At 44.2% G+C, this 26,487-nt stretch overlaps 1 protein-coding gene across 1 annotated transcript in view; it reads right to left on the bottom strand.

The window, feature by feature from the left end:
* The window catches only part of LOC120745011 (protein NLRC3-like), a 206,014-nt gene that overhangs the window by 178,923 nt on the left and 604 nt on the right, over positions 1–26,487 (bottom strand). The window lies entirely within an intron of this gene.

Genomic DNA, 26,487 nt, shown 5'->3' on the forward strand with positions numbered 1-26,487 from the left:
GTGTATAAGGACCATAAATGGCACCTGTAAGAGACATGGTTACAAAGAGGATTTCAAACTCCAGGCTGTCAGTCACGCAGTAGAACCTGGGAACAGAGCAGCTGCTTGTTATTATGCTCAGCGTCTGTTAGTTTACATTTTGACTGCACGATTGTGAGCTTTTTGTTATGCACAAAAACAACATTGTTTTCTTTTATTTATGGAGCATTATTATTTAATAAATGCTGATCATTTATTCCTGAGTAACTGTTTCATGTACATCTACGCTGTATGTTAATAAATGTGCCTGTGTGAGATTTGGGACACAGCTTAGACTAAGAACTCTCTTTTTGTTCGTAATTTCTGGCTTTAAAAATATCGAGATATATATCGTATATCGCCATCCAGCTAAAGAATATCGAGATATGAACTTTGGGTCATATCGCCCAGTCGTAATATTGCAATAGGTTGTCCGTTAAACTCAAGCGGGGCTTGGGCCCTGGCACGGCGTAGCCACACAATCCTGGTAGTAGTGACGCTCGGCTATGACGGCGTGCGGGTTACCAGCTGGCTTTCTCAGGATAGGGCTCCTGTGTGAGCGGTCGACAATAACGTCTTTATCCATACCCAGCACTTCACGTAGCAGCACGGATACGGCCGTGGAGGAGCTCGAGTCCAGGCCCTCTGGGATCGCTATGATGTGGATGTTAGCTCTCCGCTTCCTGCCTTCATCACATTTATCCTTCAGGTCAGACAGCTCCTCCTTCATACTCTCTACTGTAGACTGCAGGGTGGTCACCTCATCGCTCCACATTGACAGCCCATCCTCAGCTTCTTTCACTCTAACCTTTACTCCATCAACTTCGCCGCACGTCGCCGCCATGCTGTTAGCCATCTCATTTCTCAGTCCTTGCACGTCAGCCCTCATATTGTCAAAATCTTCTTTCAATGCATTTCTGAGTTCTTCTTTTAACAGCGTACTAATGTCCTCTTTAATGGCTTGAAGAAGCTCCAATTTTAGAGCAGTAGGATCCACATCACGTGCGTCTGTTGAGTCTGCTCTTCAGCCGCCGTAGAGCTGGACGCTGCCCTTTGGCCATCATCGATACTCTCGCCCGAGATCGCACCGGGGCTAAAATATTCACCTGCTCAGCTGTTTTTGATCAGTTTGAGCCTGTGTGGTTTGATCAGGTGGAGGAACGATGTGATGCTATAAAGACATCATCTTGTCCAAATGATGTTGTTCCAACACGTGTTTAAAAAGATTTTAAAGGTTGTTGGTTCCGACATCTTAGTGATTTTTAACAGCAGTCTTAGTTCAGGTGTTGTACAGCCTGTACTAAAAACCTGATCTGGATCCTCTGTCCGCTCAAACTTCAGGCCTATTTCAAAGCTTCCCTTCCTGTCGAAGATTTTGTAAAAGATTATATTTGTTCAGCTGCAATCTGTTGTAAAGGTTTCAGTCTGGTTTTAAAGCTCTTCACAGCACTGAAACTGCACTTTGGAAAGTTCTTAATGATCTTTTATCAGCCACTGATCAGGAGACTCAGCTGTGCTTTTGGATCTGACCGCTGCCTTTGACACTGTTGACCACAGCATCTTGACCTCACCATTGGAGCATGGCGGCATCAAGGGCGCTCTATTAGACTGGTTCAGCTCTTTTATTAAATCGCATCCAGATTCAACGACCTCCACCACACCTCTCACCCCCCCCTTTCCTCCTCCCTGAAACTCAGAATACACACTCAGGATGTGAGCCAACAGAAGCCCAGGAAAGCCCCCGGACCAGACGGCGTCTCACCCTCCTGCCTCAAAACCTGTGCTGAACAGCTGGCTCCCATCTTTACTCGCATCTTCAACAGATCCCTGGAGCTGTGTGAAGTTCCCTCCTGCTTCAAACGCTCCACCATCATCCCTGTTCCCAAGAAACCCACCATCACAGGACTGAATGACTACAGACCTGTCGCCTTGACGTCTGTGGTCATGAAATCCTTCGAACGACTGGTGTTAGCCCATCTGAAAGACATTACAGGCCACCAGCTGGACCCTCTGCAGTTTGCCTACCGGGCAAACAGATCGGTAGATGATGCAGTGAACATGGGGCTGCATTACATCCTGCAACACCTTGACCGCCCGGGAACTTATGCCAGGGTCCTGTTTGTGGACTTTAGTTCGGCTTTTAACACCATTGTGCCTGAACTTCTTTCCTCCAAACTCTCCCAGCTCAGCGTGTCACCAGCTACCTGTCAGTGGATCACCAGCTTCCTGACAGACAGAAAGCAACAAGTGAGGCTGGGGGAGATCACCTCTGAAACCCGGTCCCTCAGTATTGGTGCCCCTCAAGGATGTGTCCTCTCACCACTACTGTTCTCCCTCTACACTAACGACTGCACCTCCAAGAACTCGGCTGTCAAACTCCTAAAGTTTGCAGATGACACCACTGTCATTGGCCTCATTCAAGATGGTGATGAGTCTGCATACCGGCAGGAAGTTGAGCGGCTGGTACTCTGGTGCAGTCAGCACAATCTGGAGCTGAACACTCTTAAGACTGTAGAGATGACAGTGGACTTCAGGAGACATCCCTCAACTCTGCTCCCCCTCACCATATCAGACAGCCCTGTGTTGACTGTGAAGATCTTCAAGTTCCTGAGTACCACCATCTCCCAGGACCTGAAGTGGGAGACCAACATCAACTCCATCCTCAAAAAGACCCAGCAGAGGATGTACTTCCTGAGACACCTGGGGAAGTACAGTCTTCCACAGGAGCTGCTGATCCAGTTCTACACTGCGGTCATTGAGTCTGTCCTGTGCTCCTCCATCACAGTCTGGTATGGAGCAGCCACTAAACAGGACAGGAGCAGACTGCAGCGGACTGTACGGGCAGCAGAAAGGATCATCGGCATGCCCCTGCCCTCCATCCAGGATCTGTACCTCTCAAGAACCAGGAACCGGGCAGGGAAAATCATCGCAGACCCCTCACACCCTGCACACAGACTTTTTGATCTGCTGGCCTCTGGCAGACGGTACAGAAGCCTGCAGACCAGGACCACCCGACACAGGAACAGTTTCTTTCCCCTCGCCATCTCCCTTCTTAACAGTTGACCTGTCACACTGCCAGACTGCAAATGCACCTTATGTACATTTGTAGTATTCATTCCACCTCATTCATTTCTGTATTTTATGTATATAAGTTTAGATTTGTTATTTATAGTTGGTTTACACAGCTTTGTGTATGTATGTGTAATGTGTATATATAGACGTGTGTGTGTGTGTGTGTGTGTGTGTGTGTGTGTGTGTGTGTGTGTGTGTGTGTGTGTGTGTGTGTGTGTGTGTGTGATTTACATTGCTGTGCTTGAGAGCCACCATCTACTGGAACCAAATTCCCTGTATGTGTCTGCACATATACTTGGCCAATAAACACGATTCTGATTCTGATTATTACATTTGGGGCTTATATTTGACGTCAATGTGACCTTTGAAAAACAGCTGAGCTCAGTTGTACAGCGGTCTTTCTTCAAACTGAGCTTTTATCTAAGGTGAGATCATTTCTATCTTTTAAAAACCTTGAACGGGCGATCCACGTTTTCATGACGTCCCAGCTGCATTATTGTAACTCCTTATATGTTGGAGTTAGTGGGACCTGCCTGGCAAGACTGCAGCTGGTCCAGAAAGCTGCAGCTCGTCTTCTGACACAAGCTCAAAGACATTTATCGTCCCAACAACCACATATACGCTGGTCCCTCGCTGTAACACAGTTCACCTTTGGCGGCCTCGCTGTTTCGCTGATCTTTTTTGTGCAATTTTGCATGCTTTTGTTTTTTACAGCGTGTTGTGTTCTGCGTCCTGATTGGCTGTAGACCATTGTCAGCCAATCTCGTGCCGTGTCTCCTGTACAGTACAGAATGTGTTCAAATTTACAGCAGTGTGACTCTGCAGTGCTGCACTGTATGTTTGTACGTTTTGTCCCCAACAAACAACAATGATGACGAGACGTTTTGCACCTGTGGTAGCAGCCAAAGGCGGAGGAAGATGCTGACCATCATAGTTTCAACAAGGAGGCAAAAAGGTTGTAACTGTCCACAACAAGAACATCGTAAGGATGGAGTCAGCTTTGGCTTTGTGGATCAGTGACAGCAGGAAAAAGAACATCGTGCTGGACACCAACATTATCTGCATAAAAACTCAAAAGCTTTATGAAACTTTACCTGACAGCGAGGAGCCCAGGCCATGGACGAGTGCTCCTCACACAGAAGCTCATTTAATGCCAGCAAAGGCTGATTTGACACATTTCAGAAACACTTTGCTTTCACTCTTTAATAATGAACTTATTTTTCTATGAAGGTTTGAACTTTGTTTAAACAAGAGAGAAAAGTGTGAAAATGTTCATGCCTGTCTGAGAAAAGTGTAGAAAGTGTGCAGTGAGGGTTTAACTGCCTTAAAACTTCTATAATAATTGTAAAACATAAAGCTGCTACTTCATTCTGAGACTTATTTTTAGAACGTAACTCGATAAACGTGCGACCGCAGTAATGTAATGTGTTTATTTTGAAAACTCTCAACAGGATCTTCAGATTTATTTTGAAAGCTTTATCTGGAAAACACACAAACACATAAGCAGGAAACAAAGAGCGTGATATGAAACGATAGACGTTTTCATATGGTCATCATATATACATCGTTCTATCGAACAGCCCCAGCTCCTGCTGTCAGTCTCTGTAAATCTGCTCTGAAAACACATTTGTATTCACTGGCTTTTAATACAGCATGAGAGTTATTTGATATTTGATGTGTGATATTAATATTAGGAGTTATTTTACTCGTTATTTTGGATTCTTGTACAGCACTGAGGTCAACGCTGCTGCTGTAATTAATGTGCTATAAACACATAAACAATCTGCAGTTAAACATCCAAAACTAAAGATGTGATCGCTGCCTTTAGAAAATGTGCTGATGCACAAGATATCAGCTCCATTAAGGTGGAATGTGGCCGTGTTAGAAACATGTTGGAAGAAGTTTGAAGCTGAAACTGTGAAGCTGAGAGTGAAAGAGCTCCAGCGTCTGTCACAGGAAACTTTCTTATTTCCACACTGATGAAAGCATCAAGCTTTGATTTCCTGCTGCTTTTATTGAGTCACACTGTGAAACTGAGCCACAGCTGAACCAGCATCCCTGTACAGCAGACACTTACAGCGCTTGGCTGCTTCCATTGGACCCTCTGCACAGAGCTTCAGTTTCCTCTTCTGGTCCCAAAGTGCAGAACAACAAGGTTTCAAACAGCTTCGTTCCAGCAGCATCAGCCACAGACATGCAGAGAGAATCCTTTGGTTGTGTTGTGCGTTTGCATATCTGCTGTCTGTGTTGCTTTGTGAGGATGGATCATCTCCTGCAGCTCCAGATAAACAAGCTGGACCTGAACCTGGTAGCTTCACTTAGAAGACACTTGTGACGGGAACGTGTGAGAAGTTTTGTGCAGACAAGTGTGGATTTAGAGTGTGGGACGAGCTCTCCACAGTCTTTGTGGAGATCCACATTCTGCATACTGCCTGTGAGAAGCTGCAGACATTTGTCCTCCAAATCCACTGAGCAGCTGCTCGTGGTGGTATTAGCTTCATGTGTGCGTGTTAGCATGAAGCCTCGGTCACACTCTGCTGTGGACACGGTCACGGACAGCTGGACGCCTGATGGACGAGTCGTCCGTCCTGTTAAACTTCTTTGAGCATGAGAAGAGCATGAGAAGCTCAGTGGACACTGTTCAGTGTTTTAACTCTCGCTTTCACTTCAGCTTCACCAACAACAGCACAAGCAGAGCAGCCCACTGCCTGCATGGCTGGGACAGCGCCCCCTGGTGACTGTAAACCACTACAACATGTAGACGGCCGTCTGCAGGCTGGATGTAGCACCACCGCAGAGACGTGCTGCAGCTCTGTTTAGTTACCCAGCTGACAGCAGAGGCTGTAGTTTACTGTTACCAACATGGAAAACTGAAGCTTCATCAGCTGGAGCTACAGAGCTGGAGAACAAAGGAGACTGAGAGGCCAGAATGATGTGGGAGGAAACATCAAGAGCCTGTTTGAAAGGAGACACATGTGGATGCTGTGCCAGTCTGTGGTCTGTCAGAAGTCAGCTGAGTCACACTGCAAGAAGCTGCAGAATCTCAGAGGAGGAGATTTGGAAGTGTTTGTGGGACAAACTGGACTCAAAGAAAGAAGATGTTTGTGAAGTCTTTGGTGGAGGTGAGCAGTGTGAAGCAGAACACATGCAGATGAATCAGGAGGTCAGCATCAGTGTCTCCTTGTGGTGGACGGTAAAAGAATCAGAGCCAACGCTCCCGTCCACCCTCGGCATGAAGCAGTGCTGTTTCTGAAACAGGAGGACAAGTCCAGAGAAGACAGAGGAAGCAAAGATGAGGGTGGGACAGGACAGCAGGACTTCCTTCAGACCTGCAGCTCCATCACACTGCTGTAGGTCCTCTTCATCACACATGTACCTGCAGCCTGTCTTCAAGTCCAGGAGTCACCTCCACACAGTGTAGAAGCCTCCTGTGCAGACCATGGAGTCCAGCCTCTGTCAGGGAAGTCGGCACTAAAGCCTGAAAGACTTCAATCTGTCTCTGCTCCACCCGAGAAAGACCAGCACCGTACTTGTTGTGCATTCAAGGAGGGAACATCAGCACTGCATCGTGGGAACAACACCGCAGGAACAAAGACACAGCACGGCCGATGAAGGACGAGGACAAAGGAAAGGTGAGTGAGAAGACCCCGGTGGTGTGGACGGACCTGCAGGGCTCCAAGACTGAGGAGCAGAGACGTCCATGTACCAGCTGAGGATGCTGCAGTGATCCAGGGAGCTCGGTCCAATCTGAGGCCATGTGAACTACGTGGACCACAGTTTCTTCACAGACTTCAGCCACGTGGACATCTGGAGATCCAACAGTGCACGAGCTGTGAGCCATCAGCTGTTTCTCTCATCAGCTGCTGTAATGAGAGCTGCTGGAATCATCTCGAGCAGCAGGAAATCACTGATGTTGTTTCTAACCAAAGATATGGGACTGAGCTCCGCTGAGCTCCTTCTACTTTCATCCAGATAGAAACTGCTACAGTCTGCTGATTATTGCTTTGCCTCCATCACACGAGCTCTTTATCCTGTTCTTCACTCTCATTGGTTCTTTGTCTGCTTGTTTTTACAACAGTAGTCTTCTGATTGGTCAAAGGAGACAATCAGCTGTGACTAAATGTAGCTCCTACAGCAGTGATGGGAATAACTACTGAAGCTAATCCAGTATCAAAGCTCAGGAATCAGCAGCTCCCACCTCGTTTTCTTTCAACAACTATTTTTAGCTGCTGTGTTTTTGTGTTTCTGCAGACCTCAGACATCCTGCTGCTCTGGACAGCTTTTTCATTCTTTTTTATCATTATTTTGCTTTTCTTTTATTATTATGTTATATGTATTAATATGTGAAACACTTATTCTTTGTGTTTTTGCTTTGCTCCTGTCAAACTGCTTTAATAAAATCTGCTGCAGTCTAAACTGTGGACGTTCCCTTTTTAAGCCTTTGTGAAACAATAAAGGTTTAAATCTGAGTATTCATCTATGTTAGTGTTTAATGGGTCTGATAGGTTGCTTTGGCCTTTCCCAGTAATATCTTCCCTTGGAGTCTGTGGTCCAGGCTTCTAAAACCATCCCAGGTTAACAAGAACTACAATCTAGAGGAGAGCTGCCAGAACAGGTGTGACTGATGAGATCTGACCTGCAAGGTTACTCAGGTTTGTTTGTATCAGGACAAGCAGGGAAGACACCTGGACGTCAAAGTAGTTAGAGCTGGGCGAGTGTCCTCACCCACATCGGCTTCACAACTCTGCATCACCTACTGAGTAAGACTCAGAGGATCAGAGATTAGAAGGTCTACAAAGAGCTGAACCAGACTTCCTGTATAAAGGTTTTAGTTCCACAGATCGACAGTGTCAGCACAACTAAAACGTGGAGACTGACCTCAGAGTTTCAATTTGATGTTGTGGATTCTCCAGAAGAACACACAGCTGCTTCACTCCTGAATCCTGAAGCTTGTTGAAGCTCAGGTCCACCTCTCTGGGATACGAAGGGTTGAGCTTCAGCACTGCTTCCAGATAATCACAGCTGATCTCTGACAAATCACAGCGCTCCAATCTGCATAAAGGATGAAAGATGTAAGTTTATTAGACAAAGTGCTTGAAATCATTCAGTGTTTCATCATCTGTTCAGAGCTGAAGAAGGTTCAGAATGTAGAAGTTTAGAAAATGGAAACTCCAAACAGCTGAAGCCAACAGGAAGCAGCTTCAAACAAACACAACAAGAGAAAAAACTCTGAATGTTTCACATTAAAGTCGAACATTTCTAACAAGAGTGTTTTAAAGACAGCGTCACTGATGATCATCTTCTGCCCAGTAAAACTTTGGTTTTCCTCATGTGAGTGTTAATGATGCACAAAGACTGTGAGTGCAAAGAGGGAGCGAGGAGGATGACAGAGAGATGGTACAGGAGCATCAAGAACCCGGCGAGGAAATGAGCAGAAGGACTTTGGAGCCTGTTGGACTGAAGCTTTCACAGAGACGTGTTTGACTGGACACCACCAGGACAGACTTTTAATCCCAGCATTTGGATGAGCTTTCTGTCTTTATGTTCACAAATGATGCTGTAACTCTGTGACTGTCCTGGAACTGTCAGCAGTGTGGTTACGTCCTTTTGACCTGAGTTTCCACAGCTCTTATAACAGCAGTGTACATTCACCTGCAGGCACACGCTGCCTCTGCTTCAGCTCTGTTTATGAAGCACAAACTGCAGGAACCAAACTCAGACTGGCTCATTTCAATCATGTCTCTCTGGGGACACCTCAGGCCCTCCAAGGTTTGGAGGCCTATCTCCACCCACCACCACTTCCCCTGCCAGTGGCGGACTCCCTCAGGTGTCGGTGCGTTGGTGGTTCTTTGTGTCTGGGGGTGGGCGTCCAGGTACACACCGGCTCACTCCTTGGCGGCCGCTTATCGGGGCCTGGAGCCTGGGGCTCGCTCGGGCCACTTCGGAGGTGGGGTGCCCCCGGCCTTTCGGCCTGGGGCTCGGTCACTCAGGCACAGCTGGCTGCCGATGGAGCTCACGGGCGCGTCACTGCAACCCCCCCTGGCTTCTGCTCCGCGGCTGCTGAGTGAACCCTCATCTGGGACTCTCCTCAGCTCTTACTGGGACAGTGGCGCAGCTGCCCCTCTGTGGGTCTTCCTTGGTCTCTTGTGTTCTGGGGGCCTCTGGATGTCTGGAGTTTTGATCTCCTCCATACCTGCTTCATACCCTGGAGGACGGGGCTGTGGCCCCCCCACACTCCCTAGCAGATCATTACATGAAGGAACCTTTGGAATACAAGCATGCTGATCCACACAGGAGCTCACACAGGTGTACACACGGGTATTCACAGACGCGGACTACAGCTTTCTTGGCTGCTGCCTCAAAGCACATTGTGCGCTGTCTATCTTGCGTGCTGCACAATATCGTTTATTATTTAGTATCTACTGATATCTACTGCTAGCTAGTTTATTGTGATGGTGCCGTTTTTTTTTATTTATTATGTTGCTCTTTGTTGTTTGCTTTCTCTTCTGTTTTTTTTCTCCATACAGGTGATCCAGGTGTTTTTTTTTTTTCTTCCCCCCTTTCTCACCGTCTCTTCTCCCCTTTGGTTTTCTTTCTCTCCCTCTCTTTCTTTCATTCTTTCTCCCTGTCCTATCCCCCAGTCATGTCTGTCCCGTTTGTAGTAACTGAAAATAAAATAAATTCATAATTATAATAAAGGTCAATCAAATGGACCAATATGGCAAGGCCATGATGATCCACTTGGTAAAATAAATCCGCTTGGCATCTTTCTTGGCCTTAAGACAACAATTCTGATGGCTAAAGATCCAAACGGGACACAAAAAAAACAAAAAAAAAAAAACATGTCTGCTTACAAAGACACTTTGAAACTCTTATCAGTTTGTTTCCTGTCATACTAGGAGGGATCAAACTCTGAACCTTTGTTGTGGATCAGTGAAGGATGCTTAGAAATCCCTCCTGCTGCCTGAGCTTGAACATCATCAGCACTTTAACTCTGAGCAGAGGGACGTGGAAAAGGCCTTCTGTCTTTATCTGACTCAACTGTTTCCTTATGTGGGCTGAAGAAAACACCGTTGTAGACTATATTTATATGAAACATGTATATTTAATGCATTTAATGTATTTGAACCATATTTAATGCATATTACAGGATGTAACAGCTGCATATGTGTCAACAATAACAGCTTTGATTTTGCCCCCTATGAACATTTCTGTAGCTCCGCCCCTGCAGCAAACGTGTGTGAGAGCAGCCACGGCCCGCTCCTCCATGGTTTCATTCACACTCATCTCATACTGAACACACACACTTTGTAGGAATCATCAGTACTTTGACTGTTTCTCAGGTTAGCTTCAGGTTAGCCATTTAGCATTTCTCCAGTCTGAGTCACAGAGCGTCACATGACGTGACAGAAGCTGATTGGTCAGCTGCAGTGATGGTGGTGGAGCAGCATTAATGATGATGCTGTAGAACAACAGGAACACGGGGATATCAGACTGTTAGTGGGTTTAGTCATTCCTGCTGCACTTTGTCCTTCTTATTGAAGTGAGCTGCTGAGAGCTCACACTGTTCTCTGTAGAAACTTCTGCTTCATCTCCGCCTCTTTTCTTCATCCTCCACCTCTCTTTTCTCTTCTTCAGTGTTCTGCAGCCACGGAGCCTCACAGCCGTTAGCACGCCCATACCTGAGCAGCTAGCATTACCCAGCATGCCGTGCAGCAGTGTCAGTTTGTAAATGTGCAAGAATTCCTGCTCCAAACTGTTTCACAGACTGCTGTGTGCCGTGACCTTTGACCTGCTAAAGACAGTCAGCTGTGGATTATTCATTGTTGTGTCTGATACTTAGAACTGTGAGGAAGAAGCTACACAGTTAATCAGGGTCCCCTCTCTCTGAATCAGGAAAGGTGGGCAGGCCGCGTGTGGGCCGCGGGCCATACGTTGAGTATCACTGTTTGAAATGTGAACATTGTTCTGCTGCAGTCAATGGACTAAACCAGAGAAGAAGAAAACAGACTTTACCATGAAGATCCTCAGTGTGGATCAGTATAATATCAGCCTGATGTCTGCAGTTTAGTGTCAGCACAACTTTCACATCATATTCATCTCAGCACAACTAAAACATGCTGACTGACCCCAGAGTTTCAAGTTTACATCCTGGACTCTCCAGGAAACCACACAGATGCTTCACTCCTGGATCCTGCAGGTTGCTGTAGTTCACTCAGGTCCAGCTCTCTCAGATGGGAGGGGTTGGACTTCAGTGCTGCTGCCAGATAATCACAGCTGATCTCTGACAAATCACAGTCCCTCAATCTGTATAAAGAATGAAAGATGTAAGTTTATTAGACAAAGTGCTTGAAATCATTCAGTGTTTCATCATCTGTTCAGAGCTGAAGAAGGTTCAGAATGTAGAAGTTTAGAAAATGGAAACTCCAAACAGCTGAAGCCAACAGGAAGCAGCTTCAAACAAACACAACAAGAGAAAAAACTCTGAATGTTTCACATTAAAGTCGTACATTTCTCATAAAAACAGGACAAAGACTTGAAAAAGTCGTGTTTTTCCTTCCAGGAACCACATGGCTTCACTTTTAAAGGTGAAGTGTGACAGAAATGGACATATTTGAAGTCCAACACCTTTTTCCAGTCACATTATTAAAGCAGACAAACTACAAGCTCATTTTCATTCCAACAAGTCATCTTCTGACCTGGACTAACAACACTGGTCTCTATGTGCAGCTGGCTGTGAGACCAGTGCTCAGGGAGCGTCTACAAAGTGCAACACTGAAAGAACATCACACACTCATTTGCTTCCAGCACTTTCACACAAACATCTACTGTCATTATTGTCACCAAACTCTGTGGATCCTTTATTGCAAATTCAAATGGGATCAAATGGTCAGACAAAAGAGGGTTATGAGGAAATATGATGAAATGTTGTGTATTAGCAGCAAGTTATTGAATCATTTTCCTCAGAAACCAAACAAAATGATTGACAAACATGTTTTTACAAACTCAGTGTTGGACTTGGATCAGCAGGATAAGCTGATGTTTAAAGGCATTTGAGTCTCGCTGTATGAGAGTCCAGTTATTACTCAATATTTATGGATGATGTTCTTTCAGTGTTGCACTTTGTAGACGCTCCCTGAGCCTCACAGCCAGCTGCACATGGACCAGCTGACATTACCCAGCATTAGAGGCGGCTGTAAAAAATTCATGTTCCCATTTAAATGGTTTTAATTTGAATAAAACGATGTTGATTCATTCAATCCTGAATCGATGTTTAATATAAATGTATTTTGCCAGAATCTCAGGTTAAAGCTCACAAACTATTTCAACAAGCAGCAAACAGCTAAAACAGTAAATGAGAGCAGCTAAACACACAAAGATGGAAACACAGAGCGTGGATCGTTCACTCCACGGCACGTACACGGACACGCCGTCGGGGCTGAAAGTGGACAGCTCACAGATCCTGAAGCTGCAGGTTTCATCTGTCTCCAACCAAAACTGAGTGAAGCAGCAGCAAAAGAAGATCCAAACTCTGCTTCACATTTGATAAATATGCTCATGAATTCTCTCTGACTTTGGCTGTTCCTGCCTGCACAGCTCTCTCTCTCTCAGTGTACTCCAAGAACAGCTTCAAACATCTGTTTCTGCATCATTCACTGTTTATTAGCCACCAGTCTGCTGTTGTGTTCAGTGCTGTCGGCCTCTGACAGTAAAGCCTCATTTCTGCTGTTCCATGGAAACTTTTTAAAATGATGACAGATTACAAACTCTCAGCTGTGTCTGTAATCAAACCTCTGTAACTTTGCTTCACTTCAGCAGCATCAGCTCATGTTCACATGTTGATTCATGGTTTTCATGGTTGATTCACCTCATATTTTAAAAAATGACCTCTGACAGGAAAGTCTCATTTCTGCTGCTCAACACTGAAGAAATGTAAATTTTCAAAATGGTGACAAATTGGAAAACACAGAGCTGTGTCTCTAATCAAAGCAGAGATGGAACGATGCCACTTTTTATGTCCGATATCGATATGAATCCAATATAGTCGATTTTATAATCAAACGTTTTTTTAATATCTTGCTGCATTTTGTATAAGTTCATACTCAAGTTTAAAAAATTTAAACACTAAAGCTGTTCTGTTATACCTGTCTGCAAAAACACACTGCAGCCAAAACATTAGACAATACTGATCTTTGTATTTAAACTTTTATCAGAACTTTAAATCTAAGTATTTAAAGTAATATTCAAAAGTCATTTAAATGCAGTTTTATGAAGATTTTAAAAACTCTTTGGTTGTGAATAAAAGAAGTGCAACATCAGCACAAAATAATGTTTCTATTGAACAACACAAACAGGTTGTAGAATGGAGCCTTTTATACTCACAGCTGAACAGAAACAACATCCAGAGTGGAAAACAGTGCAAATAACTGCAAACAGGCTTCATGACACTCATGTTTGATCAGGATGGATGTCAGTGTGAGCTGTTTCTATCACATTTAACCTCACAATCAATTTGGTCTCATTTCTACACAAAACTTAACACAAGTATGAAAAAAGTGTTTTTGATTGTTTTGTTTTTTGAACCATGAAACTGTTTAACAACACAGTTTGTTTCACAGTCAAACTTGAGTCTGTCCATCGTTCGGTCAGACTGAGCAATGACAGCACACAGACGTAGACAACAGCTCTCTGAAACACCAAACTCAGGTCCTGTTGATGCTGACATACAGTGACACAGTTACATGGGTGATTCATCCTTTTAACTTTATCTTTAAACAGCTGCAGCTTCCACTGACAGCACATGTGGTACTTTAACCTTTGGACTGTTTTCATCAGTTAATTATGGAGTTACTACAAAGAGTGAAGCTATAGGATGATCTGTCTGCTGTCACTGGGTGGTGCTGAGGTCTGGATCTGAGGACGGCTCCTGTAATCACAACGAGAACACAATCATCACAAACTGAAATATAAAGTTTATCTCTCAAATCTGAAACAAAGCTGATCCTTCTGTCCTCACACACTCGGGAGTGTTCTTCTCTTCTCTTACATTTTTTCAGTCTTACAGCTCTGCTGACAGCTGACATATGAGGTGTTTGTTTAAAAAAAGCCTTATATACTAACAGATGTTCCAATATCATGTTCACCTTTGAGTTGTTGGAGCTTTATAAATGGACATCTGCAAAGATGAGATGATGGAGCAGGTTTCAGTCCTGGTTCAGTCTGCTGCTGCATCCTGGTCACAACATACAGAGGTGGTATCAGCACTGGTATCAGCACTGGTATCAGCACTGGTATCAGCACTGGTATTGAACAAGAAATATTAATGCTTCAAACTATTTGTCTTAAAGGATGGAAGCTGTACAGAGTTCTGCACATGTGTCTTTGTGAACACTACCTCATTAACAATATTTCAGACAGTTTTTTAACCTGAATATTTGCAACAAACTCAGTATAAAAAATACAGTCAGTGCTAAAAAATTAATCAGTGGAAAAATTAAACAAACATTTTAACTTAAGCTGCCAAGAGGAAGTCGTTGGTTTCAGTAAATGTCGGGCTTTGCTATTTGATCAGTTTTTACAGATTAATGAGGAGTTACTGAAGTGCCAGGTTTTTAAAGTAGGTGTTACTGTCTTTACACATGTGGAGCCTGAAAACATGGTGCTGTTTAATAAGATATTTAATATTCAGCTCTGCACAGGAGCTGCAGCAGGGTGCAGCCTGTTGCCTTTACAGTATAATACTTGTAATAAAAGTACAGTAACGGTAATTAGTGACTGAGCAGCCCGGGGCGTTTCTCTTGATTTCTTTAGTCAGGGTAAATTCATTCACCTGCACGGGTTAGCTAAACAAACCCTGACAGCCGAGTGCTCATCTTAGCTAGCTAGGTCTCAGGACCGAGCTAAGGACGGTAGTTACGGAGTAGCTTACAAACACGTTTAACTTACCGAAAAAGTGCAGCGGGGCCTCGGGTCCTTCTGTCGGGTAGTCCAGTTTACTGAAGAACACCTCAGGCTGTCAGGTTAAAACAGTCGGTCGTGTCTTCGTAGCGTAAACGCTGGCCGTCCTCTCAGAGCCTACGCTCTATCTGCTATTCCCGAACAGAGATACGCAAGTTTCTCCGTGACTGCAGCTGCCAGCCAAGGCTGCTATGATGACGTTACACCCCATTTTAACATCACCGCTGTCAGAATTAGAATCAAACTTGGACATAAATCAGCGTGATGAGAACTATTGATAAGAAAAGAAAGAATCTTTGGAAAAATATCTGAGGAGAATAAATTTATTTTAGTCTGACCCAAGTCTCATCCGCTAACATGGAGGAGGCGGGGTTTATGACCTATACTGCAGCCAGACACCAGGGGGCGATAGAGACGTTTTGGCTTCATTTTTGGGGAGCTGTCACGTCGTTCATGTTTTCTACAGTCATTAATGGTCGTGTCCAAATTCATGGGCTGCATCCTCCTGAGGCCGCATTTGTAGACCGATTACGTCACAGCGACGCGCCGAAGGCTGTCCAAATTCATAGACTCCTCCGAATGCAGCCGACAAATGCGTCCTCCTTTTCCCTGAATTTGAAGGATGGGTCGGGTGTGTCCTTCGTGGCCCACCATATCCCAGAATTCATAGCGCGGCCCAGCCAAGCTCCAGTTTCCGGCTAATGGCGGCCGCTACTAAGTTTTAAAATTACTCTTATTAATCTTTCTGGGTCACGAAATAAACTTTTAACATATTTTCAGGCGAGAATGTGGGTGTGTAAACTCCAAATATCTGCTTTGTTTGTCAAGTTCGTCACGTTTTCGTGCCGTGGCGCTGACGACCGGAAATACTCTGATTTAAGGGCGGGAGTAGATCGAGAAGGCTAGACCGTCCAATTCCACAGCCGTTTACTTCCGGCCTACCCGACCCCCTGAGGACCCGGCCCACGTAGACCGCGAAGGCCGGGTCCTCAGGAGGATGCAGCCCATGAATTTGGACACGACCAACGTCAGACTCCATTAACTTTTACTATGGTCATGTCCAAACTCATAGGCTGCATCCTCCTGAGGACCCGGCCTTCGTGGTCTATGTGGGCCGGGTCCTCAGAAGGTCGGGTAGGCCAGAAGTAAACGGCTATGAAATGGGACGGTCTAGCCTTCAGATTAGCATCACTGCTGTCTCGGTGGAGTTTAATAAACTCAGCTGTCTGCTCCTTGCTATCTAAAATATAACAGGGCACTGGAGTAAACTCTCGACCATCTCACACTTCTGCTTAATCAGTTTTCTGTTTGATGTTTATTCAGCTGTGTGAAAACCACTCGGGGGATTAATACAGTGGCTTGCAAAGGTATTTGGCCCCCTTGAACTTTTCCACATTTTGTCACATTACAGCCACAAACATGAATCAGTTTTATTGGAATTCCACGTGAAAGACCAACACAAAGTGATGCACACGTGAGAAGTGGAACGAAAATCATACATGACTCCAAACATTTTTTACAAATAAATAACTGCAAAGTGGGGTGTGCGTAATTATTCAGCCCCCTGAGTCAATACTTTGTAGAACCACCTTTTGCTGCAGTTACAGCTGCCAGTCTTTTAGGGTCTGTCTCTACCAGCTTTGCACATCTACAGACTGAAATCGTTGCCCATTCTTCTTTGCAAAGCAGCTCCAGCTCAGTCAGATTAGATGGGCAGCGTTTGTGAACAGCAGTTTTCAGATCTTGCCACAGATTCTCGATTGGATTTAGATCTGGACTTTGACTGGGCCATTCTAACACATCGATATGTTTTGTTTTAAACCATTCCATTGTTGCCCTGGCTTTATGTTTAGGGTCGTTGTCCTGCTGGAAGGTGAACCTCCGCCCCAGTCTCAAGTCTTTTGCAGACTCCAAGAGGTTTTCTTCCAAGATTGCCCTGTATTTGGCTCCATCCATCTTCCCATCAACTCTGACCAGCTTCCCTGTCCCTGCTGTAGAGAAGCCCCCCCAGAGCATGATGCTGCCACCACCATATTTGACAGTGGGGATGGTGTGTTCAGAGTGATGTGCAGTGTTAGTTTTCCGTCACACATAGCGTTTTGCATTTTGGCCAAAAAGTTCCATTTTGGTCTCATCTGACCAGAGCAGCTTGTTCACATGTTTGCTGTGTCCCCCACATGGCTTGTGGCAAACTGCAAACGGGACTTCTTATGGTTTTCTGTTAACAATGGCTTTCTTCTTGCCACTCTTCCATAAAGGCCAACTTTGTGCAGTGCACCAATAATAGTTGTCCTATGGACAGATTCCCCCACCTGAGCTGTAGATCTCTGCAGCTCGTCCAGAGTCACCATGGGCCTCTTGGCTGCATTTCTGATCAGCGCTCTCCTTGTTCGGCCTGTGAGTTTAGGTGGACGGCCTTGTCTTGGTAGGTTTACAGTTGTGCCATACTTCTTCCATTTCTGAATGATGGCTTGAACAGTGCTCCGTGGGATGTTCAAGGCTTGGGAAATCTTTTTGTAGCCTAAGCCTACTTTAAATTTCTCCATAACTTTATCCCTGACCTGTCTGGTAGTGATGTGACGTTCTGTATCGAGGCTTCGAAGCTTGTGTCGAGTAATTGAGGGGGCGTTTCCGCGATGCGCGTATCGAGGCTTGCTTCATTTATGGGAGGAGCTGAAAATGACGACGTCCGAAGCCTCGCTGCCCGGCTGTACCACGTGACTGGTTCATGAAGTGGTTCGAACTTTGCCGCGAGATATGACAGCAATATAAACCCCTCAGACTTCATTCAAAAATGTGGGTGTTTGATGGCAATTTGCTGTTAGTGAGAGTTTGGAGACAGTTTGGAGGTTTATGAGAGTGAGGAGAGAAAGTCAGGAGAGAATGGAGCCAGCTAAGAAGAGGAGGATGTCCTCCCCTGTGTGGGAACATTTTGATCTTATTCCTCCCAACAAGGTATGTACATTTCTACAGATGTATTTTCATAATACTGATGGTGCAATACAATTTATGTTAAGCTGTCTTGACTTTTGTACAAGGTGAAGTGTTTGCTATGTGCCAGGGAGCTGGGATATAACAACACCTCATCCATGCTTAGGCACTACAGAGCTTTGCATGAGAATAAGGGGAACACCGATTGTGGAGCAAGACCAGGTGAGCCATCAAATGTCATGATAATATAGCATGCAGTAATGTTACTAAATGATATAATAATAATAATAATAATAATAATAATAATAATAATAATAATAATAATAATGGATTGGATTTATATAGCGCTTTTCAAGGCACCCAAAGCGCTTTACAATGCCACTATTCATTCACTCTCACATTCACACACTGGTCGAATATAACAATATTATACAGCTGTTATAAGTTACGTGTGTGATATTTATATTTGTGCTTTGTCTTTATTGTCTTTCCTCAGGAGAACAATCTCAAATAGATGAAAACCTGGTTAGCATGGTGATTGAGGACTCCCAGCCATTTAGCATTGTGGAGGACAAAGGATTTAAAAGATTTGTTAAATCATTAAATCCTAGCTATGCTCTCCCCACTAAAAAGGCCATAAAAGCAGTGAAAATTTAGTTTTTACAGAATAAAATGTGAACAGGCAGTGTGTAGCTGTCCATACCTCAACGTTACAAAAGCACAACTACTGTGGACACCCCAGCCACACCTCACCTCACAGTAAATGAGCATTTCCATTTTAAGCATTTCCAAATAATCATTTTCCATACTGCCAGTATAAATATACAAAGTATACTGCCATCACTACAATATACATGTTTTACACACTCCTTTTGTTGTTGACATTTACAGGCTGTGTGCAAAAGGCCACACTCTTCAAATTCATGCCAACTAATATTTTTACGTCCAGTAGGTGTCCTACTAGAGCAAATGAAGCTTCAAGAAGCTTTGCACTGGGGTGAACCAATTGGATGAAAAGCTTCAGTGCTTCATGAAGCTTCATCTGCCCATCACTACTGTCTGGTGTGTTCTTTGGACTTCATGGTGTTGTTGCTCCCAATATTCTCTCAGACAACCTCTGAGGCCGTCGCAGAGCAGCTGTATTTGTACTGACATTAGATTACACACAGGTGCACTCTGTTTAGTCATTAGCACTCATCAGGCAACATCTATGTGCAACTGACTGCACTCAGACCAAAGGGGGCTGAATAATTACGCACACCCCACTTTGCAGTTATTTATTTGTAAAAAATGTTTGGAGTCATGTATGATTTTCGTTCCACTTCTCACGTGTACACCACTTTGTGTTGGTCTTTCAGATGGAATTCCAATAAAATTGATTCATGTTTGTGGCTGTAATGTGACAAAATGTGGGAAAGTTCAAGGGGACCGAATACTTTAGCAAGCCACTGTAAAGGTTTATTTTGTCTAATCTAATCTAATAACTTTAATCTCAGCCAAACTGATTTACTCAGGAACAAATAAAACACTGAAAAAAGTCAAACAATAACATTTTTAGGTTGTCTAAGTCACTTATATATTACGTTTAACCTGAGTAGCGAAAGACCGCGGTGATCTGAACATGATGTGCCGGGAGTTTGCTGTTCTCGGCGGCTCTAGTGACCCTTGAGCTCCCAGCTAGCTATCGAGCTGGTGGGTAACAGACGTCTCAGAAACGTCGGAGCACTTTTGCAAATATGCGATATCTTGATAAACTGAGCAGATATTTAAAGTTGACACAGCTACATTCTCGCCTGAAAATATGTTAAAAGTTTATTTTGTGACCCACAAAGAGTAATAAGAGTAATATTAAAAGCTTAGTAGCGACCGCCATTGCTGGAAAGTGGAATTGGCTGGGCCACGCTATGAATTCTGGGATATGGTGGGCCACGAAGGAAACACCCGACCCATCCTTTAAATTCGGGGAAAAGGAGGACGCATTGGTCGGCTGCATTCGGAGGAGTCTATGAATTTGGACAGCCTTCATCGTGTCGCTGTGACGTAATCGGTCTACAAATGCGTCCTCAGGAGGATGCAGCCCATGAATTTGGACACCCCCTATTATTACTACTGCATAGACACATTGCATTTCCAACACAAGGAAACGAGATTTTGGACAATGTTTTCACCACCAAGAGAGGAGATTACAAAGCCCCCCACCCACTTCGGTGCCTCTGATCACATCACTGTTATGCTAATGCCAGCATACAGGCCCCTGGTCAAAGTCACTAAACCAGTTCGTAAGCAGGTACGTGTGTGGCCAGAAGGACCTGCAATACTGCTTTTCCACCACAGACTGGGAGATCCTTAAACAGGCCGCCACACATGACAACACCACAGACCTGCAGGAATATACAGAAACTGTCATTGGCTACATCTCAAAAGGCATCGATGAGGTCATAGAGACCACTGTCTGGGCCAATCAGAAACCATGGCTCACAGGTGAGGTCTACAGGCTCCTGAGGGTGAGAAATGCAGCCTTGAAAGCTGGGGGTGAGGTGAGCCTAACAACAGCAAGGGCAAACCTGTCACATGCATCAGAGAGGTGGAAATGCAGTGCTCCAGGAGGATTTTGCAAAGCTTCAGTGACAGCAGAGACACTCAGAGGCTGTGGCAAGGGATACAAACCATCACAGACTACAAGCCCACTCCTCAGACCGCTGTCGGGTCCACCACATTACCGTAAGAGCTAAGTGAAATTTTCTTTCGCTTTGAGACACAGAACGACACCCCAGCCCAGAAGACTCCACCCCCCCCCCCCCCCCCAACGATCAGGTGGTGACACTATCCCCAGACAGTGTGTGGAGATCCCTTGCCAGGATCAACACACGAAAAGCCCCAGTTCTAGCCCTTATGGCAGGACCTGCTGCCATAAGGGCCAGAACCTCCGGGCCAGAACCAGGAGCCTGAGAGACAGCTTCATCCAGGCTGTCAGGATGCTGAATTCACTCCCTGGTCTCACACACCAACTCCAGACCTGCATTCATCTTTTCCCTCTGAACCCCCCAAACATACAAACCCTGAGCCACCACCATTGCCCTTTCACTGACTGCCCCACTCCACCATTTGACCCTTAGAACTGAAGACGCTTCTCTCATAAGAGGTGAAACATCTTCAAGGAAACTTAAAGAAGTCCAGACGCTTTTCTTTCCAAGCTCCTTAGACTACAGTGACCTGGATGTCTGAGAACCTTCACAGACTGATTTTAAAAAAACAACTTGTGTCAAAAATCCCTAGCAGTGCCTCTCTGTCACACACACAAATCACTACAGTTACAAATTTAATAACTTAAAAAACCTCAGAAAAACAGAACTGAGCAAAACAAACAAACAAACAAACAAACAAACAAACAAACAAACAAACAAACAAACAAACCAGAGACCAGGTAAGAAAATTTTTGAGGTTTAAATTTATAATCTTAAATACTTATATGCTGATTATATTGCTTTATAAGAAAGGCCCAACTCTGAGTACACTCTGTGCCGACAGGACTGACAGGAAATTACATGCTTTTCCAGGCGAAAAGTTAAACTAAGCAGAGTGTTTGATCGAAACTTAAAGTGTGTGTGACGTCTATATAAATGACTAGGCTTCCTGTTTTGTGCTTCAGACCTGGGGTTGTGTGTTGTGTGTTCAGGTCTCCATATCCGGATATGTAAAATAAAGATCATTTTTTAAAGTAAAAAGACCACTTTTGAGCCATGTCTTTTTGGCCGTAAAGAATACCAAACAAACCGGAATTTAATAACATTAAAACCAAACAATAAATGAGCAAAGTAGTGCATGATAAATATAGATGACAAATACAAAGTGCAATATAGAAACACTGGGTAAAAAGAAATGAACAATTAAAAAGGAGGATAACAGATGTGAGCAGTAGTTAAACAGTAGAAATAAATATATAATAAACAAATAAAAATAGATAATAAATGAAAGCCAGGTCAGAAAGGTGAGTTTGGCTTTAAAAGCATGAAAACACACTGCTGTCTTCAGGAAGGCTGCTCCAGTAACAGAAAGTCACCTACATGTGGGTTTAGTTCTGACTTTAGGGACAAGTAAAGAAATAAAATAAAATAAAAACATCTGTCCAGACAACCTGACAGTCAAAAATATAAACTCAGGAACTTGAAAGGAAAATTGTGCTGACTTTGAACGTCCGCATCAAGATAAACTTACAGATTTAAGAGTCAAAAAGTGTCAAAAAGTCTGTATCCTTACCTGAGAGTTTCAAGTTTACAGTCAGGACTCTTTAGTCCAACACACAGCAAATCCAATTCTGAATCCTGCAGCTTGTTGAAGCTCAGGTCCAGCTCTCTCAGATGATTGGATGGGGAGCTGAGAATTTCAGACAAAGCTTCAAAGCTTCTTTTTGAGAGTTTACAAACTCTCAGCCTGAGGAAGAATAACAATGGAGACATATTCTTTTATTCATCTAGCATTATTAAACATATTTGTTCATAGATTCACTTACAGCACTTTCTTGGAGGCTTTGACCACTGGCAGCAGCTTCAAAAATGCCTTCTCTGAACCAGAGTATTTCTCCAGATCGAACTCATCCAGATCTTTTTCTGATGACAGTAAGATGAAGACCAGAGCCGACCACTGAGCAGGAGACAGTTGATCTGTGGAGAGACGTCCTGAACTCAGGGACTGTCGGATCTCCTCCACTAGAGAACGATCATCCAGTTCATTCAGACAGTGGAAGAGATTGATGCTTTTCTCTGCAGACAGTTTCCCACTGAGCTTCTTCTTGATGTAGTGAACTGTTTCCTGATTGGTCTGTGAGCTACTTCCTGTCTGTGTCAGCATGCATAGGAGATCCTGATTGGTCTGCAGTGAAAGACCCAGGAGGAAGCGGAGGAACAAGTCCAGTGTCCATTTGGACTCTCTAAGGCTTTGTCCACAGCACTCTGGTAGAACTCTTTTACAGTAAGTGTTTTCTGGAAAATTTTAAAGAGAGGAGATTGTTTCTTAAGCAGGTTGACTCCAGAGTTGATGAAGGTCAGATAGACATGAAGAGCAGCAAAGAACTCCTGAATGCTCAGATGGACGAAACAGTAAACGACATCAGTGAACATGTGGCACTCATCAGCTTTAAAGATCTGTGTGAACACTCCTGAGTACACTGAGGCTGCTCTGATATCGATGCCACACTCTGTCAGGTCTGATTCATAGAAGATCAGGTTTCCTTTCTGCAGCTGATCAAAGGCCAGTTTTCCCAGAGACTCAATGATCTTCCTGCATGAATCTGTCTCAGCTCCTCCATCATACTTGATGTCCTTCGTTTTTAGGTGAAATAGCACAAGGCGTAGGTAGAGCTCTGTGAGAGTCTTAGGCAGATCTTCGCTCTCTTTGTTCTTCATGACAAACTCCAGAACTGTAGCAGTGATCCAGCAGAAGACTGGGATGTGGCACATGATGTGGAGGCTTCGTGATGTCTTGATGTGTGAGATGATGCTGCTGGCCTGCTCCTCATCTCTGAATCTCTTCCTGAAGTACTCCTCCTTCTGTGGGTCAGTGAACCCTCTGACCTCTGTCACCACTGCCAACACATGTCACGAAGGATCTGATTGGCTGCTGCGGGTCGTGTGGTTATCCAGAGGCGAGCAGAGGGAAGCAGTTTCCCCCTGATGAGGTTTATCAGCAGCACATCCACTGAGGTGGACTTTCTAGGGTCAGTCAGGATTGTAGTTTTGTGGAAGTCCAGAGGAGGTCGACACTCATCCAGACCATCAAAGATGAACACAACCTGGAAGTCTTCAAAGCTGCAGATTCCTGCTTCTTTGGTTTCAGTAAAGAAGTGATGAACAAGTTCCACCAAGCTGAACTTTTCCTCTTTCAACAGATTCAGCTCTCTGAAAGTGAATGGAAACATGAACTGGATGTCCTGGTTGGCTTTGTCTTCAGCCCAGTCCAGAGTGAACTTCTGTGTTAGGACTGTTTTCCCAATGCCAGCCACTCCCATTGTCAGCACTGTTCTGATTGGTTTATCTCTTCCAGGTGGGAGTTTAAAGATGTCTTCTTGTCTGATGGTTGTTTCTGGTCTGTCTGGTTTCCTGGATGCTGTTTCAATCTGTCTGACCTCATGTTCATCATTGACCTCTGCAGTCCCTCCCACTGTGATGTAGAGCTCTGTGTAGATCTGACTCAGGAGGGTCGGGTTTTCTGTTGTAGAAATCCCCTCAAGCACACACTGGAACTTCTGCTTCAGGTCTGACTTGAGTTTGAGCTGACACTCAGTGAGAATCTCTGCATGAATAAACAGCAAATGACACAAATGAGAAAACTGCATTCTGGTTACTGTGGTTATGTGTTCAGTTCACTGGACTCTTGGTGTCATAATCCAGGTGAGTCTGAGTAACTTTCCACAGCATCAGCTCTCCTCCCCTGGGTGGAGCCCTCCTCACTCCTCCCTGCTCCTCACCTGTTGCCAATTACTCCGGCAGTATTTATGAGCAGCACTCACAATGAACCTTCTCCAGATTGTCTGCTTACCACAGTCAGTTCTCTGCCTCACATTTTGTCTTGTGCTCCTCGGCATGTTTCGCGTAACCCTCTTTTCCTGTTCCCTAGTCGGCACCTGGATATATCTTCCAACTCTCTCCTCTCTCTCTCACTCTCCACATCTCACTCTGTACCCAGATTTAATTCATCTGCTCCTCCAGCTGATCTCCACCTGCAGCCACTTAACACCTCTTAGTTTTTAAATCTTGGACTCATTCACTACACTGTGGACCACTCTGATTATTATCTCCTTTGTTCCAGTGATCCTGGATAGTTTCTATTCGCCCGTTTCTGCCCCTGTTGTTCCTTTGACCTGCCTCAGCTTATGTTCTGGCCTCAGCTCTGCACTAATACCTCGCTTGCTGTTGAATTTAGCCGTGATTCAGCTTTCTCCATCAAGAAATCTAGTAAAATACATTTCTGTTAAAAGTCACTCAGCCTCCGTTCTTTGGTTCTGTGCTTGACTCCATTCCTTTTCATGAGCCATTGAGCCCTGACACTTGGGTTATAACTGAGGGCAGGTTTTATAGAGACACATTCGATTTAATTATGTTTATTTATACAGCACCAAATCAATACTAGCAACATTTCACATATTACATAAACAACACTATGGAGCCAGTAATGAATAAATATGTAGAATAAATGAAAGAATTTCAAGTATAAACGTTTTTTTTAATTCCTCCAAATAACAACAACAGTCACCCCAATGTGCTTTATATTGTAAGATAAAGAACCTACAATAATACAACAGAAAAAACCCAACTATCTTTTTGGGGCCTGAAAACTGAAGGCTCTGCTTCCCATTCTACTTTTAAATACTCTGTGAACAACAAGTAGGCCTGCAGAGCGAGAGCAAAGTGCTCTAATAGGGTGATATGGTACTACAAGGTCATTAAGGTAAGATGGGGCCAGATTATTTAAGACCTTGTATGTGAGGAGCAGGATTTTGAATTCTGGATTTAACAGGAAGTCGATGAAGGGAAGCCAAAACAGGAGAAATCTGCTCTCTCTTTCTAGTCCCTGTCAGGACTCTTGCTGCAGCATTTTGGATTAGCTGAAGGCTTTTCAGGGAGTTTTTTGGACATCCTGATAATAATGAATTACAGTCGTCCAGCCTGGAAGTAATAAATGCATGAACTAGTTTTTCAGCGTCACTCTGAGACAGGATATTTCTAACTTTAGAGACTTTGCACAAATGGAAGAACGCAGTCTTACATGTTTGTTTAATATGTGCGTTGAAGGACATGTCCTGGTCAAAAATGACTCCAAGGTTCCTCACAGCATTACTGGAGGCCAAGGTAATGCCATCCAGAGTAAGAATCTGGTTAGATACCATATTTCTAAGCTTTTCAGGGCCGAGTACAATAACCTCAGTTTTATCTGATTTAAGAAGCAAAAAGTTAGCGGCCATCCAGGTCTTTATGTCTTTAAGACATTCCTGCAGTTTAACTAATTGGTGTGTGTTATCTGGCTTCATGGACAGATAGAGCTGGGTGTCATCTGCATAGCAGTGTAAATGTATGCTATGTCTTCTAATGATGCTGCCTAAGGGAAGCATGGTAACGGGAGCGTTGCCAGCAGAAGGCTGAAGTGGAATCTCCCAGAAAGCTGCAGAAGAAAAAACGTGAGCTGAGATGGTGGATTTCAGTCATATAAGGAGAACTGTGGCTTTCCTCCAACCTTTGACCAATCACCTTAGTGTCCTGTTTATCAACCATAATAAAAAGCATTTACTGTCTGGGCATTTTTTTTGTTTGGGTCTCCAAACAGCAGAAAGAAATGGCAGCCATTTTTTTTAACTTTACCTTCAACTGGTAAATAGATTTAAGAAAAAGCACTTTGATCATATTTGTGACGTGTCCCAAACTGTTGTTGTCGCCTCATTTATGTTGATCAAACAGCTCTAAAACCAATCTGACAATATAAATCTGTAAAATGGGCAGAAAACCTGCTGCTGGTCCC

Source organism: Simochromis diagramma, unplaced genomic scaffold, assembly GCF_900408965.1.
Source record: "Simochromis diagramma unplaced genomic scaffold, fSimDia1.1 OVJJ01000351.1, whole genome shotgun sequence".
In the NCBI taxonomy this organism is placed as follows: Eukaryota; Metazoa; Chordata; class Actinopteri; order Cichliformes; family Cichlidae; genus Simochromis; species Simochromis diagramma.